Raw genomic sequence first — 15884 nt, 5'->3', positions numbered from 1 at the left:
CGATGTCTTTTACAAGTTTCTAAGAAATTGAACTGACAGATAAAATTTGCATGTTTTTTAACAGAATTTAAAAGATCTAAAATAATATCGGTACAATGTTCCCTGTAAGCTAGACGTAAATACATTCTAAGACCACACTGGCTATACATGATGGATGAAACTTAGAGGGAAGAGGAAATAATAAATGAAAAATAAAATCAAAAATGGTGAGAAAATGGGGATTTTCTCAGCCAGCGGCAAATTATGAAGACGAGGAACAGGCAAATATTTCGACAAGAACCTCCGCCAAGTCATCCTTAGAACTAATTAAACAAAAATCTAACCTTTCAGAGTGAACGTGAGAAAGAGAGAACAGACACTGAATCAAAACCAGCTAGGAGTCAATGAAAGAGGATTTACCAAAACGATTGAGGAAGAATATTTTTGCCTTGCAATAGTTTTAGCTTGTCTGCAATTTTGGTTTTCATCATATATGTGGATATGTGTATAGTGAGGTTATAGAGTAATAGTGTAAAGTTGTATATTATAGTGTATAGTGTAAAGTTGTATAGTGAGGTGGTTTTAGATGCCTTATTACTCCCTTTATAGGGGAGATAATTATAGTCCTAAGGTAAATAAACTTTGGTAGCGTGCCTCAGGCTAAAACCCGACTAATTGGGCGTACCAGCTGGGATGATTCGAGGGACTAAAATAAGATTGTAGAGAGGTTGGCTATAACAATTTACTTTTATACATCTAACACGTAACGATACAGGTTCTGGAAATATATAAGCCGCTGTCACTAGTTGTGCAAGGTAATCAGCAATTATAAGAATACTATGGCATGATATAAAATGATAAGACACTTGAACAATTACGATATTTGACATAAAATCCTATGTATTTCTAGACTAAACGGACCATCGGTCAGTCCAACATAAAATTAGTATCTGGCCTCCTCGTTTCCATAAAATACATCTTCTATAACAAATATCGATTGCATCTTATCGGGCCTACTGACGTACAAAGCAGGGAAGTGGTGACATCTCAATTTCCTATTAAGCATACACATACCAGGATGTGCTCTATATCTCACTAAAAAGTGGTATTTCAAAACTTTGTATTTGCGTCTAAATATTTTTATTAAAATCCAAATTTGACTTGATTAGACAGCCTCACCACAGATAGGTCCTCCTAAATGAAACTGGGCGAAAATATTTATTGATTCTTTAAATATTAAAATGCCATGAATTGGGCTTAATAAAACACATTCGATGTCTCTATTTTTAGCCAAATTTTTGTTTCTAAATTTTGTTATCTCAATTACCTGTTTAAAAAATTGCCGTAGGCCATTTACAGTAGATATTAAAGTTGCCTCCTTAAAAAGAACCAAATGTGTAGGATTTTTTAAGATATGCAGAACCAATCGAACTTCATGGACTTATCTATTGAGGTTTTATGTCCATACAAACGTTCACCAAGTTGTCGATGTGTTCTACCAATGTAAGATTTCCCATATGAACACGGGAATTTGCAGACACCACTACCCAGCATAGGGTCAGTTTCATCTTTTCCTGATCTGAAACAATGTTCAACTTTGTGTTCAGTTTTGAAAGAAACAGAGAAATTTTGTTTTTTTTACATTTTTCCAAGTTTATCCCTAAGTTTTGATATGTATGGTCAAGTGGTGAAAGTTTTGTTCTCCATTGCCAGAATAACCTCCGCCAAGTCTTTGCCAAAAAAAGCAACAAAATCTAACCTTTCGAAGTGTACATGATAAAGAAAGAACAGATACTGAAAAAAAAAACATATAGGAATCAATGAAAGAGATTTACCGAAATGATTGAGCAAGAATTTATTGTCTTGTAATAGTTTTAGCTTGTTCTCAATTTCGGTTTTCATTACATGTGCGGAGAGGTTCTATTAAATTAGACTAGGCGAAAAAATTGACTGAGTCTTTTAATATTAAATTGTTATAAATTGTGCTGAATGAAATATCTCCGGTGTCTCTATTTATAGCTGTATTTATATTTATACATTTTTGTATCTCATTTACCTCTTTAAAATATTGTGGTATGCCATTTACAGGAGATATTAAAGTTGCCTCGTTAGAAAAAACCAAATGTGTAGGATAGATATGCAGGGCCAAAGCATAATCTTCATATTTGTCAGTTGTCATATTTGTCATATTTATTTCAAATTTAAGAGACTTGTCTATTGAAATTTTGTGTTCATGCAGACGTTCACTAATTTTTTGATGGATCTTACCAATGTAAAAATTTCCTACATGAACACGGGACTCTTTTGACCACACTACCCAGTATAGGGTCATTTTCATCTTTTCCTGAGTTGAAAAAATGTTCAGCTGTGTTCAGTTTTGAAAGAAACAGAGAGATTTTTTTTTCCAATCTTAACGCTAAGTTTTGAGTTGTAATATAAGTTCGTGAAATTTTTTTCTCAATTGCCGGAATAACTGAATCAAGGAGGACAAGCTCCCTATTTTCTTGTTTTATTTTTTTTAATCTTCTATCTATGATATTCTCAATAAGATTTATTGGGTAGCCAATGCAGAATAGATTATCTTTGACATAATTTAATTTTTAATTCACATGATTACGGGAACAGATTTTTAGAACTCTAAAACTAGAGAGATTATTACCTCTCTTTTCACAGAAGGAGGGTCATTTTACAAGAAATGTAGATACCGATAATTAGGGGTTGGCTTATTGTATATAGAAAAATTAAACACCAGGAGTATTTTTCATAATTAAAAAATCCATGAAAGGCAGCTTTCCTGAATCTTCCAGTTCCATTGTGAATTAGAGATTCGAATCAAAAGAGTTTCAAATGTGCCAAAAAATCTCTTACAGTGTCTGGTCCACGTTCTTAAACCGAAAGGATATCATCAACGAAACGAAACCAGAGTGAGTGTTAAGTGGAAACTAGTTAAAGCAGATTGTTCTATGAAATCTTTGTCAAAATTTGCCGAATATGGAAAAAAGCAGTGTGCCCTTGGATAGGCTCGATAGGATAGGCTTTATAGGCTTGATAGAAAGCCTTTACTTTTCTCTGAAAAACTTATATTTGAATTTTTTTTAATATATTAAAACAGGAAGCAAATATGTACCTTACAAAATTTCAACAGATTAATATAAATCAGGCAGGCAGTTTAATATGCAGATCTCCATTAATTTTTGTTTTTTTACAGTCTTTACTTCAAGTACAAGTGGATTACCTCTAAAGACTTTGAAGAAAGCAGGAAAAGTCATAAAAACCGTAGAAGAAAGCGTGACGATTCTACAAAAAATTGTGGGCATATACGAGAAAGTTGAAGAACGCCTGACAGAATGGGCGACAAGTTGGTCGATTTGGAGCTGGCCGATTTGGGGCACGATTTGGGGCTGGTTCGGAAGGAAGTAACTAACTTGTCACTTTTTTTTGTGAATTATATAATTATTTTTTAGTGCAATTAAAAATAGCACTAATAAATTCTTGCGTTTTTTTCTTTGTATTTCCAAAGATAGAAAGCCTTTTTCTCACTTTTATATATGCAAGGAAACCAGTCATGCAATGACTGACGAAACCCGCCAGAGACCGATTATTTTCAAAGAGATATCTATTAAGAAATTGAATGCAGAGTAGTTTTCATTGCGTTTACGATATTTAAACTGTTGTTTTGTGGGGTTTAGGGGGGGGGAGGTACATAGATTAGGTTTACCCCCATTTGAATATTTCTATCTTATTCTATCTTATTGAATCTTAATCTTCTATCTATGATATTTTCAATAAGATTTATTGGGTAGCCAATGCAGAATAGATTATCTTTGACATAATTTAATTTTTAATTCACATGATTACGGGAACAGATTTTTAGAACTCTAAAACTAAAGAGATTATTACCTCTCTTTTCACAGAAGGAGGGTCATTTTACAAGAAATGTAGATACCGATCTTTAGGGGTCGGCTTTCTGTATATAGAAAAATTAAACACCAGGAGTATTTTTCATAATTAAAAAATCCATGAAAGGCAGCTTTCCTGAATCTTCCAGTTCCATTGTGAATTAGAGATTCGAATCAAAAGAGTTTCAAATGTGCCAAAAAATCTCTTACAGTGTCTGGTCCACGTTCCTAAACCGAAAGGATATCATCAACGAAACGAAACCAGAGTGAGTGTTAAGTGGAAACTAGTTAAAGCAGATTGTTCTATGAAATCTTTGTCAAAATTTGCCGAATAAGGAGAAAAAACAGTGTGCCCTTGGATAGTCTCGATAGGATAGGCTTTATAGGCTCGATAGAAAGCCTTTACTTTTCTCTGAAAAACTTATATTTGAATTTTTTTTTTTAATATATTAAAATAGGAAGAAAATATATACCTTACAAAAAGTCAACAGATTAATATAAATCAGGCAGGCAGTTTGATATGCAGATCTCCATTAATTTTTTTTTTTACAGTCTTTACTTCAAGTACAAGTGGATTACCTCTAAAGACTTTGAAGAAAGCAGGAAAAGTCATAAAAACCGTAGAAGAAAGCATGACGATTCTACAAAAAATTTTGGGCATATACGAGAAAGTTGACGAACGCCTGACAGAATGGGCGACAAGTTGGTCGATTTGGAGCTGGCCGATTTGGGGCACGATTTGGGGCTGGTTCTGAACGAAGTAACTAACTTGTCACATTTTTTTGTGAATTATATAATTATTTTTTAGTGCAATTAAAAATAGTACTAATAAATTCTTGCGTTTTCTTCTTTGTATTCCAAAGATAGAAAGCCTTTTTCTCACTTTTATATATGCAAGGAAACCAGTCATGCAATGACTGACGAAACCCGAAAGAGACCGATTATTTTCAAAGAGACATCTGTTAAGAAATTGAATGCAGAGTAGTTTTCATTGCGTTTACGATATTTAAACTGTTGTTTTTTGGGGTTTAGGGGGGGAGGTACTTAGATTAGGTTAGGTTACGTATTTAATATATGCTTTGTTTTACCCCCATTTGAAGGAATAAAGATTTGAAGGAAAAATTCCACTCGGAGCTTAAAATACGAAAAGAAATTGTTGCAAAGATGAACAAGCGTCATTATTGTGTCAGTTTCCAAAGTTTTGTAATCTGACGAAGCAGAATTTTCCTTTAATTTCCTTTGTAAGGCTGCTCACACTTATGGACATCGCATAAAGTATACATGGAAAATACATCAAAACTGGATAAGATAGTTTTTCTGTTCTACTTTGTTTTTTAACTTCTCAGCAACATCTATGGCATTTCTTATGTAAGATATCTCTGTGCTTAAATGAAGCTTAAAATGAAGAAATAGCCTCAGTCCACACAGAGTGGATAAGTTGATTTTCATTCACGATAAATATAGCCACATTCCACAGTTCTAATATACTTCTGAAGTTTGCCTGAAGGAGTTTTTTTTAGGTAATAATATTCAAAGATGAATGATAAATTTGATACGGTATTCGAAGTTTTGTATACAGTAATTTTCGAGGAATAAAAATAATACTAATTTTAATTATTAATTCGGTTAGAAAAACATAGCTCTTAGATATTTCAACTATTCTGCAAGGACTCTGAAATACCACAGCCATTTCGTTTTTACCAGATGTCTACTTCTCTTGATGAATAATGAAGAAGAGCAGCGTCCAGCCAGCGACTCGAAAAGTTTCTACATCATGAATAGGTAGAGTATTTTGTAAATAAAAATTGGATTTGAGGAAGGCTAGAATCTATTAGGAGTGTCCTCCTAAAAAGCATATTTTCTATCAGGAAATCGACTACGCTGAACAAAATGACTATCTCAAAATTTTGATTGGATGTGTTTGGGGGAATGAGGGGCCTGGGGGGGGGGCTAGGGGCCCTCCAATTACTTTCAACTATTAAAAAGGGTACTAGCCCTTTGAATTTCCAATCGAATGAGCCTGTTTTTAAGTTTCTACGACAACGCCTTTTATAAAAACCTTAAATGCCCCCAGGGGCATTTAAACTTAAAACCCTTGCCCTGAGGGTTGTGGGGGGGGTGTCCTCCTCAAAAACATATTTTCTATCTGGAAATCAACTACGCTGAACCAAATGGCTATCTCAAAATTTTAATTGGATGTAATTGGAGGAATGATGGGCGTGGGGGGGGGGCTATTTGCCCTCCAATCCCTTTTGACTATTAAAAAGGATACTAGCCCTTTGAATTTCCAATCGAATGAGCCTGTTTTGAAGTTTCTACGACAACGCCTTCTATAAAAACCTTATATGCCCCCAGAGCACAACTGAAAACCCTTGCCCTGAGGGTTGTGGGGGAGTGTCCTCCTCTAAAACCTATTTTCTATCTGGAAATCAACTACGCTGAATAAAATGGCTATCGCAAAATTTTTAGTGGATATGTATGGGGGATTGATATACTTGGGGGGGGGCAGTTGCCCTCCAATCAATTTCGACGATTAAAAAGGGCACTAGTCACTCCAATTTCCAATCGAATGAGCCCTTTTGAAGTTTCTACGACAACGCTTTCAATAAAAACTTTATATACCCAGGGCATAACTTACAACCCTTACACTGAGGGCTCTGAGGCGGTTATCATCCTAAAAGAAAAAATTTCCAGAACTTTCAACTACGTTGAACAAAAGGGATATCTCAAAATTTTAATTCCATGTATTTGGGAAAATGATGAGTGTTAGTCGCTATCCAATCACTTTTAACTATTAAAAAGGCACTAGCCCTTTCAATTTTCAATTGAATGAGCCCTTTTAAAGTTTCTACGACAATGCTTTCAATAAAAACTTTATATGCCCCCAGGGCATAACTTACAGCCCTGAGGGCTATGGGGGGAGGGGTTGTCATCCTCAAAGACCTAATTTTCGAAACTTTCAACTACGTTGAATAAAATGGCTATCTAAAAATTTTGATTGGATATGTTTGGGGAAAAGGTGGGCGTGAGAGGGGGGTTAGTTGCCCTCAAATTATTTTCGACTATTAAAAAGGGTACTAGTCCATTGTATTTCCAATCGAATGAGCCCTTTTCCACGTTTCTACGACGAAGATTTCAATAAAAACCTTATATGCCCCAAGTATATAACTTAAAACCCTTACCCTGAGGGTTATAGGTGATTGTCCTCCTCAAAAATATGTTTTTTATCTGGAAATCAGCTACCCTGAACAAAATGGCTATCTCAAAGTTTTTATTGGATGTGTTTGGGGGAATGATGGGTGTGGGGGGGGGGCTAGTTGCCCTTCAATCACTTTCGACTATGAAAAAGGGCACTAGCCCTTTGAATATCCAGTCGAATGAGCTTTTATTGAAGTTTCTACGACAACACCTTATTTAAAAACCTTATATACCCCCAGGGCATAACTTAAAACCCTTGCCCTGAGGGAGGCGGGGAGTGTTCTCCTCACAAACATATTTTCTATTTGGAAATCAACTACGCTGAATAAAACGGCTATCTCAAAATTTTGATTGTATGTGTTTGGGGGAATGAAGGCCGTGGGAGTTATTTGCTCTCCAATCACTTTCGACTATTAAAAAGGTACTCAGCTCATTGAATTTGCAATCGAATGAGTATATTTTGATGTTTCTACGACAACGCCTTCTATAAAAACCTAATATGCCCCCAGGGCATAACTTAAAACCCTTGCCCTGAGGGTTTTGGGGGATTGTCCTCCTCAAAAACCTATTTTCTATGTGAAAATCAACTACGCTGAACAAAATGGCTATCGCAAAATTTTGATTGGATGTGTATGGGGGATTGATATGCTTGGGGGGGGCCTAGTTGCCCTCCAATCACTTTCGACTATTAAAAAGGGCACTAGTCACTCCAATTTCCAATCGAATGAGCGCTTTTGATGTTTCTACGACAACGCTTTCAATAAAAACTTTATATGCCCCCAGGGCTTAACTTACAGCCCGTACACAGAGGGATCCGGGGAGAGGGGTTGCCATCATTAAGTATCTAGTTACAAAAACTATCACCTGCATTCAATAAAAGGGCTATCTCAAAATGTTGATCGGATATGTATGGGGAAAATGAGAGGATGAGAGGAGGTTTACGCGGTCTTAAATTAATTTCGACAATTTGAAAAGATACTGGCCATTTGAGTTTCCAGTCGAATTAACTCTTTTTTAAGTTTCTACGACCAAGATTTCAATAAAAACCTTATATGCCCCCAGGGCATAACTTATAATCCTTGCCCTGAGGGTTGTGGGAAAGTGTCCTCCACAAAAATATGTTTTCTATCTGGAAATCAACTACCCTGAACAAAATGGCCATCTCAAAGTTTTTAGTGGATGTGTTTAGGGGAATGATGGGTGTGGGGGGGCTATTTGCCCTTCAATCACTTTCGACTATTAGAGAGGGCACTAGCCCTTTGAATTTCCGGTCGAATGAACTTTTATTGCAGTTTATACGACAGCACCTTCTTTAAAAACCTTATATACCCCCAGGGCATAACTTAAAACCCTCGCCCTGAGGGAGGCGGGGGAGTTTCCTCCTCAAAAACATATTTTCTATCTGGAAATCAACTACGCTGAACAAAATGGCTATCTCAAAATTTTGATTGTGTGTGTTTGGGGTAATGAAGGGCGTGGGGGTTATTTGCCCTCCAATCACTTTCAACTATCAAAAAGGTACTAGCCCTTTGAATTTCCAATCGAATGAGCCTGTTTTGAAGTTTCTACGACAACGCCTTCTATAAAAACCTTATATGCCCCAAGGGCATAACCTCTAACCCTTGCCTTGATGGTTGTGGGTGGATGTCCTCCTCAAAAACATATTTTCTATCTGGAAATCAAGTACGCTGAACAAAATGGATGTCTCAAAATTTTGATTGGATGTGTTCGGAGAATGATGGACGTGGGGGGGGGCTAGTTGCCCTCCAATCACTTTCGACTATTAGAAAGGGTACTAGCCCTTTGAATTTCCAATCGAATGAGCCTATTTTGAAGTTTCTACGACAGCGCCTTCTGTAGAAACCTTATATGCCCAAGGCCATAACTTAAAACCCTTTCCAGGAGGGTTGTGAGGGAGTGTCCTCCTCAAAAATATATTTTCTATCTGGAAAACAACTACGCTGAAAAAAATGGCTATCTAAAAATTTGGATTGAAAGTGTTTGGGGGGAATGTTGGGGGTGAGGGAGGGGCTAGTTGCCCTCCAATCACTTTCGACTATTAAAGAGGGCTCTAGCCCTTTGAATTTGCATTAGAGCGAGTCTTTTTTGAAGTTTCTACGACAATGCCTTCTATAAAAACATTATATGCCCCCAGGGCATAACTTAAAACCCTTGTCCTGAGGGTTGTGGGGGAGTTCCCTCCTCAAAAACATATTTTCTATCTGGAAATCAAGTACGCTGAACAAAATGGCTTCTGTCATACGACAGCGCTTTCAATAAAAACTTTATATGCCCCCAGGGCTTAACTTACAGCCCTTGTCCTGAGGGCTGTGGGGGGAGGGGTTGTCATCCTTAAAGACCTAATTTCCAAAACTTTCAACTACGTTGAATAAAATAGCTATCTAAAAATTTTGATTGGATGGGTTTGGGGAAAAGGTGGGCGTGAGAGGGGGGTTTGTTTTCCTCAAATTACTTTCGACTATTAAAAAGGGTACTCGTTCTTTGAATTTCAAATCGAATGAGCCCTTTTTCAAGTTTCTACGACAAAGATTTCAATAAAAACCTTATATGCCCCCAGGGCATAACTTATAATCCTTGCCCTGAGGGTTTTGGTGGAGTGTCCTCCTCAAAAATATGTTTTCTGTCTGGAAATCAACTACCCTGAACAAAATGGCTATCTCAAAATTTTTATTGGATGTGTTTGGGGGAATGATGGGTTTGGGGGGGGGGGGGCAAGTTGCCCTTCAATCACTTTCGACTATTAAAAAGGGCACTAGCCCTTTGAATTTCCAGTCGAATGAGTTTTTATTGCCGTTTATACGACAACAGCTTCTTTGAAAACCTTATATACCCCCAGGGCATAACTTAAAACCCGCGCCCTGAGGGAAGCGGGGGAGTGTCCTCCTCAAAAATATATTTTCTATCTGGAAATCAACTACGCTGAATAAAATGGCTATTTCAAAATTTTGAGTGTATGTGTTTGGGGGAATGAAGGCCGTGGGGGTTATTTACCCTCCAATCACTTTCGACTATTAAAAAGGTACTAGCCCTTTGAATTTCCAATCGAATGAGCATGTTTTGAAGTTTCTACGACAACGCCTTCTATAAAAACCTAATATTCCCCCAGGGCATAACTTAAAACCCTTGCCCTGAGGGTTTTGGGGGAGTGTTCTTTTCAAAAACATATTTTCTATCTTAAAAGCAACTACGCTGAATAAAATGACTATCTCAAAATATTGAGTGGATGTGTATGGGGGATTGATGTACTTGGGGAGGGGCTAGTTGCCCACCAATCACTTTAGACAATTAAAAAGGGCCCTATCCACTCCAATTGTCAATCGAATGAGCCCTTTTGAAGTTTCTACGACAATACTTTCAATAAAAACTTTATTTTCCCCCAAGGCTTAACTTAAAGCCCTTACTCTGAGGGTTGCGGGGGCAGGGGTTGTCATCCTTTTAAAGACCTAATTTCCAAAACTTTCAACTACGTTGGAATGAAATGGCTATCTAAAAATTTTGATTGGATGTGTTTGGGGAAAAGGTGGGCGTGAGAGGGGGATTAGTTGCAGTCGAATCATTTTCTACAATTAAAAAGGGTAATGGTCCTTTGAGTTTCAAATCGAATGAGCCCTGTTTCAAGTTTCTACGACAAAGATTTCAATAAAAACCTTATATGCCCCCAGGGCATAACTTATAATCCTTGCCCTGAGGGTTTTGGGGGAGTGTCCTCCTCAAAAATATGTTTTCTATCTGGAAATCAACTACCCTGAACAAAATGGCTATCTCAAAATTTTTATTGGATGTGTTTCGGGGAATGATGGGTGTGGGGGGGGGGGGCTAGGGGCCCTTCAATCTCTCTCGAATATGAAAGAAGGCACTAGCCCTTCTAAGTTACGTTCAAATGAAATTTTATTGCAGTTTATACTACAATAACTTCCTTAAAAACCTAATATACCCCCAGGGCATAACTTAAAACCCTCGCCCTGAGGGAGGCGGGGGAGTTTCCTCCTCAAAAACATGTTTTCTATCTGGAAATCAACTACGCTGAACAAAATGGCTACTTCAGAATTTTGATTGTATGTGTTTGGGGGAATGAAGGGCGTGGGGGTTATTTGCCCTCCAATCACTATCAACTATCAAAAAGGTACTAGCCCTTTGAATTTCCAATCGAATGAGCCTGTTCTGAAGTTTCTACGACAACGCCTTCTATAAAAACCTTATATGCCCCAAGGGCATAACCGATAACCCTTGCCTTGATGGTTGTGGGGAAATGTTTTCCTCAAAAATATATTTTCTCTCTGGAAATCAAGTACGCTGAACAAAATGGATGTCAAAAAATTTTGTTTGGATGTTTCGAGAATGATGGACGTATGTGGGGGGGGGGGCTAGTTGCCCTCCAATCACTTTCGACTATTAAGAAGGGTACTAGCCCTTTGAAATTTCGAATCGAATGAGACTGTTTTGAAGTCTCTACGACAGCGCCTTCTGTATAAACCTTATATGCCCAAGGCCATAACTTAAAACCCTTTCCATGAGGGTTGTGAGGGAGTGTCCTCCTCAAAAATATATTTTCTATCTGGAAAACAACTACGCTGAACAAAATGGCTATCTAAAAATTTGGATTGAAAGTGTTTGGGGGAATGATTGGCTCGAGGGAGGCGATAGTTACCCTCCAATCAATTTCTAATATCGAAAAGGGCACGAGACAGTTGAACTTCCCATAGAATGAACCTTTTTTGAAGTTTCGACCAAAATCCATTCTATAAAAATATTATATGCCTCCTTGGCATTACTTAAAACCCTTGCCATGATGGCTGTGAGGGAGGGCCCTCCTCAAAAATATATTTTCTATCTGGAAATCAAGTACGCTGAATAAAACGGCTATCTCAAAATTTTGATTGTATGTGTTTGGGGGAATGAAGGGCGCGGGGGCTATTTGCCTTCCAATCACTTTCGACTATTAAAAAGGTAACGCCTTCTGTAAACACCTTATATGCTCCCAGGGCATAACTTAAAACCCTTGCCCTGGTTTTGGGGGAGTGTTCTCTTCAAAAACATATTTTCTATCTGAAAATGAACTCCGCTGAACCAAATGACTATCGCAAAATTTTGATTGGATGTGTATGGGGGAGTGATATACTTGGGGAGGGGCTAGTTGCCCTCCAATCACTTTCGACTATTAAAAAGGGCACTAGTCACTCCAATTTCCAATCGAATGAGCCCTTTTGATGTTTCTACGACAATGCTTTCAATAAAAACTTTATATGCCCCCAGGGCTTAACTTACAGCCCTTACCCTGAGGGCTGTGGGGGGAGGGGTTGTCATCCTTAAAGACCTAATTTCCAAAACTTTCAACTACGTTGAATAAAATGGCTATCTAAAAATTTTGATTGGATGTGTTTGGGGAAAAGGTGGGCGTGAGAGGGGGTTAGTTTTCCTCAAATTACTTTCGACTATTAAAAAGGGTACCCGTCCTTTGAATTTCAAATCGAATGAGCCCTTTTTCAAGTTTCTACGACAAGGATTTCAAATAAAACCTTATATGCCCCCAGGGAATAACTTGATAATCCCTGAGGGTTGTGGGGGAGTGTACTCCTAAAAAATATGTTTTCTATCTTGAAATCAACTACCCTGAACAAAATGGCTATCTCAAAGTTTTTAGTGGATGTGTTTAGGGGAATGATGGGGTTAGGGGGGGGGGCTATGGGCCCTTCAATCTCTTGCGAATATGAGAGAAGGCACTAGCCCTTTGAATATCCGTTCAAATGAACTTTTATTGAAGTTTCTACAACAACACCTTCCTTAAAAACCTAATATACCCCCAGGGCCTAACTTAAAACCCTTGCCCTGAGGGAGGCGGGGGAGTTTCCTCCTCAAAAACGTGTTTTCTATCTGGAAATCAACTACGCTGAACAAAATTGCTACTTCAGAATTTTGATTGCGTGTCTTTGGAGTAATGAAAGGCGTGGGGGTTATTCGCCCTCCAATCAGTATCAACTATTAAAAAGTTACTGGCTCTTTGAATTTCCAATCGAATAAGCCTGTTCTGAAGTTTCTACGACAACGCCTTCTATAAAAACCTTATATGCCCCAAGGGCATAACCTATAACCCTTGCCTTGATGGTTGTGGGGAAATGTCTTCCTCAAAAACATATTTTCTATCTGGAAATCAAGTACGCTGAACAAAATGGCTGTCTCAAAATTTTGATTGGATGTGTTTGGAGAATGATGGACGTGTGGAGGGGGGCTAGTTGCCCTCCAATCACTTTCTACTATCAAAAAGGGCACTAGCCCTTTGAACTTCCAATAGAATGAGCCTGTTTTGAAGTTTCTACGACAACGCCTTCTATAAAAACATTATATGCCCCCTGGGCATAACTTAAAACCCTTGCCATGAGGGCTGTGAGGGAGTGTCCTCCTCAAAAACATATTTTCTATCTGGAAAACAACTACGCTGAAAAAAATGGCTATCGAAAAATTTTGATTGTAAGTGTTTGGGGGAATGATTGGCGTGGGGGAGGGGCTAGTTGCCCTCCAATCACTTTCGACTATTATAAAGGGCACTAGCCCTTTGAATTTCCAATCGAATGAGCCTGTTTTGAAGTTTCTACGAAAACGTCTTCTATAAAAATATTATATGCCCCCAGGGCATAACTTAAAACCCTTGTCCTGAGGGTTGTGGGGGAGTTCCCTCCTCAAAAACATATTTTCTATCTGGAAATCAACTAATAGCTGATAGCTGAGCAAAATGGCTATCTCAAAATCTTGATTGGATGTATTTGGGGGAATGGTGGGCGTTGGGTGGGGGCTAGTTGCCCTCCATCACTTTCGACTATTAAAGAGGGTACTAGCCCTTTGAATTTCCAATCGAAAGAGCCTGTTTTGAAGTTTCTACGACAGCTCCTTCTATAAAAACCTTATATGCCCCCAGGGCATAACTTAGAAACCTTACCTTGAGGGTTTTGGGGGAGTGTCCTCCTCAAAATATATTTTCTATCTGGAAATCAACTACGCTGAAAAAAATTGCTATCTCAAAATTTTGATTGGATGTGTTTGGGGGAATGATGGGCGTGGGGGGTGGGCTAGTTGCTCTCCATCATTTTTGACAATTAAAAAGGGCACTAGCCACTCTAATTTTCAATTGAATGAGCCCTTTTCGAAGTTCCTACGACGACTCCTTCGATACGAAGTGCCCGGGTATGGAGAAAAAAATAAAACATTTTGCCCACATCGTTCTTTACTTAAGCAGCGCTAGCACGCTGCCTATGATAATATGATTTAAAGTCTTGAAATGTAAGCTTCGTTCAAACTTTTCTCCCTTGAAAGTGCCCAAACGTAAATTGAATTTTTGTGAAGGTGTAACAATTCTCATCTTCTTCCATCGTAGAAGAAAATCTTGCTGGTTGATAACATTTGCATATTTTTTCTGAGTGTCTATATATTTATACACATTTTCGGTCAAATCACCCCCATAAATATGACGTAGATAATTTCGGAGACCTCACTGCCTTTCCATGACGATAAAATAAAAGTTCAAAATAGGGATAAAATCCTTCTTAATAGACAGTATATAGAAATTTACAAAAATGCCAGATATATCGGTCACACATACAGTGACCGTCATCAGTAGTAAAACTAAACAAAAACAATTCAAAACAAAAGTTTATATACGAAATCAAATAAAACTACATATTGTTTAATTCTCTAATTTCTTTCAAAGCATAGGTGGAAGTCTTCTTTGACCTTCTTGGTTTCGTTCATTAGCGTTCAATGATATAAGCTTTGGACAAATGTCTACTACAATGGGTGAATTGAAATTTACTCTGTCAGATTTTAATAAATTATTATAGATAGAGTTCAGCCCAAATTCACCTGTATCCCGATTCAAAGCAATATTCTTGAATAAAATTTTCTTTATTTCAAGAGTTTCAAGAAAATTTTGCTTTACACCCCGACCTCTAGAAATCAAAGAGACATTCTCGAACAAAATAAAATGGTCTGGAAAATTGAAAATATGTTCTAAAAGGGCTGAAGTAAAATCTTCAGACTTAGAATCTTGCTTTAAAGCCGAAGATATAGAATCTTTCTGCTGCAATAATCTCATTTCCAAACTCTGGTTAGTACGTCGCACATATGACCTTCCGCAAGTACATGGGATCTGATGAACCCCACTTTGTTGCCCCATTGAAGTTAGATCCTTCCCAGAATTTAGAAAACTACCCAAAGTATTATTACTCTTTAAAGCTACCCTTAGACCATTACTCTGTAAAATTCTTGTTTTTCACTTAGCCCGGATACATATGGTAAGAAACAAAAACCATCCTGCTCCCGAGTTGTCTCTAAGACTTCCTTAGAAATCTCTAGAAATATTTCTCTTCTTTTTGAAAAAGTCTGGTTATGTAACCACTCTGGGTACATGTTGCTTATTAGTATTTTCCTTAGAAAAGATAACTCGTCCTCAAAAAATTTTGGAGAGAAAATACTAAAGATCCGGTCAGTTAAGGAAATGATCAAACCAATTTTTACTTGGCGAGCGTGACCGGAACTATAAGACAAAAATCCATGGTTATTTGTTGGTTTTCTGTAAATTTTAAAATCCAGACTATTTTCACTTTTCAAAAGAAGACTATCAAGAAAAGGAAGTTTCCTATTCTCTTATAATTCAACAGTAAACTTTATATCCCCCCAAAACAATTAAGACGTTCCAAAAATACTTTTAATTCATCTTTCCCATAATCCCATACTAAAATTATGACATCCATATACCAGTCCCAAAATATATGTTTAAAAAAATATGAATCTATCGCA

Source organism: Artemia sp. Qi Xiang Cuo, chromosome 13 (assembly GCF_049724085.1).
Source record: "Artemia sp. Qi Xiang Cuo chromosome 13, ASM4972408v1, whole genome shotgun sequence".
NCBI classification, from domain to species: Eukaryota; Metazoa; Arthropoda; class Branchiopoda; order Anostraca; family Artemiidae; genus Artemia; species Artemia sp. Qi Xiang Cuo.
Note: the sequence above shows the minus strand (reverse complement) of the source record.